Source organism: Echinops telfairi, unplaced genomic scaffold (assembly GCF_000313985.2).
Source record: "Echinops telfairi isolate 266 unplaced genomic scaffold, ASM31398v2 ScPeMD7_7;HRSCAF=31, whole genome shotgun sequence".
NCBI classification, from domain to species: domain Eukaryota; kingdom Metazoa; phylum Chordata; class Mammalia; order Afrosoricida; family Tenrecidae; genus Echinops; species Echinops telfairi.
This window is the reverse complement of record NW_022103904.1, coordinates 15,731,044-15,733,501: the sequence shown is the minus strand read 5'-3', so window position 1 is coordinate 15,733,501 and position 2,458 is coordinate 15,731,044.

Genomic DNA, 2,458 nt, shown 5'->3' with positions numbered 1-2,458 from the left:
GATATGAATGACAGTATGTCACCATTATGAGAACTGCCAAATTAATATGGCAATTAAAATGCCTGCCTCTCTCAAAGAACAGTGTCCAATTTCAAGATATATGACACCACTAATGTATCTCAAAGAAGCCCTGGTGGCATAGTGGGTTACAAGTTGGCTGTTAACTCCAAGGTCAGCAGTTCAAAACCACCAGCTACTCTATGAGAGAAAGATGGGGCTTTCTACTCCTGTAAATAGTTAAATCTTGGAAACCCACGGGGGCAGTTCTACCCTGTCCTGAAGAGACGCTATGAGTCAGCATTGATTCCATGGCAGTGAGTTTTTCAGTTTTTTAGCCAAACTGCTTAAATCCCATTGCTTTCAAACTACCGACCTTATGGTAATTCACTGTGCCTATCCAAGAATTAACATTTTTTGAGGCCACTGGTTCCCTTTACTCCCCATTTTCATCTACTGCAATGGAAACCTCTCCAAACTTCTAAAACCACTAAAATGCTACATCCAGGTAAAACTTGCACAGATTTTTTCTCATGGATAATATATTATATGATCTAAATATCAGCAAGAAGCCCAGGATGGGTAGATCTATACAGACAGCAGTGACTGTACTGATGATCTCATGGGAGTATGGGGAGTGGAGATGGGAATAAAACGGGAGCTAATGACTATGAGTACAAGAAGGAAATGTTCTGGAATTGGGTGTAGTGATGACTGCACAAGTCTTCTTAATATAACTGAATGATTAAATTATTGTATGATATGGGAAATATATCCAAATTTTTTTTAAAAAATTAAAGAGCAGAAAATATCAAAGAAAACAGAAGGGAAACTATATTTCTGGTAATATGATATATTACCTCTAGGCTAATCGTCCTGCTGAAAACAATAAAATGTCATATATATATCATATAAGCCTTATAAAATAATCAAGTTTAAAATTTGCTTGATTTTACAAGAATGTAAGTTACTTGAGAGAAAGAATTGGGCTTTATTAGGCATTGCAAATTAAATCAGTCTCCCAGTCAGCATACCTATACAAAAAAGACAGACAGCAGGTGTTGAAAAAGACAGGGAATTTGGAACCCTAATCAGTTTCCAAACAGTCTTTTCCTTCCTGGCCTCCTTGGCACTGTCTCCCATTTACCCCACTCCACCACCACTGTACCCCCAACCCCTTATTCTACTTGCTGTCCCTATAAGTTCATCAGTCCTGGTTTCATATCTTGAAAAACAGAAAAACCTGTAACACAACTTCAAGAGTGACCCCCAATGACATAACACCTATGAGATAAACCCTAATGTGAACAAACAAAAAACAAAACAAAAATACAGAAAATGTTGAAAACCAGGTCAGGTCCAGCATGCATCAGAAGGGGGGTCAACTGACAAGGTTTTACCTCTTCATGTCCGGTTTATCCCTTTGATCTTCTATACTCATCTCTACAATGCACTCGGTTTAGTAACCACTTTCCTCCCCTCCCTCCATTATGGATAGAGGGAGACCACCGGAGGCTTATTTCCTTTGTAGTTACCACAAATGTATCTTAGGCTCCCACTGTCATTCATGGCCTTCTGCAAACACGATTCTCTGATACGCATCCCTGCTTCGACTTTGGATCACTGTATATGATTTACATCTCTCAGTGACTGATGATGGTCACTTCTTCCAGGTGAACTTAGTTGACTTCTCACTTAGATGGCTACTTGTTGGGAGACAAATCTTTAAGACCTCAGATGCTATTTTATCTGATAGCTGGGCACCATCTAATTTCTTCACCACATTTTGTTATAGCACCAATATCTTCTGTGTTCCCTTTCTGAGAGAGTATCAAGCGGGACCATGATGTAAGAATGAATTGTTCTTAAATTGGAACTTAAATTGTTCTTAAACAGGATTTAGTGTGATCCCCAAACTCATTCCTGGATCTATGTTTTTTTTGTTTGCTTTTCTGCCTTTGGCTCCCTTTCAAAATCTCCTTGTTTGTGGTAAGTAATCTTATCAATCATCCCTCTGGGGCCTCATGATCTTCTGTTGATATTGTCTTTGATGATCCCCCTGGTACTAATTTTTTTAAGTCCTGCTGAGAGAGGGATATTGAGTCAATGTAAACTAACTCACTATCACAGTACCTGAATTATTCACTTGTACAGTGAAAGGATTGGTTAATCCTTTCATGGCTGGATGCAATTTGCACAAACAATAGGGGTTAATTGTCAGGGAAATTTACAGCAATATCCACTGAGAATGTCAGTCACAGGTTTGCCGGAATAATGCATATCTTAATACAGCATATAGGACATTAATGTAGCAAGACCATGTTTATACCCCTACCAATAGTTCAACAATCTTGAACTTCCTCAGACACCTTGTATATTCTGACTTAAGTCTTTAACTTCCTCAGACACCTTGTATATTCTGACTTAAGTCTTCAGGTTACAAGTGTGTGTGTGTGTGTGT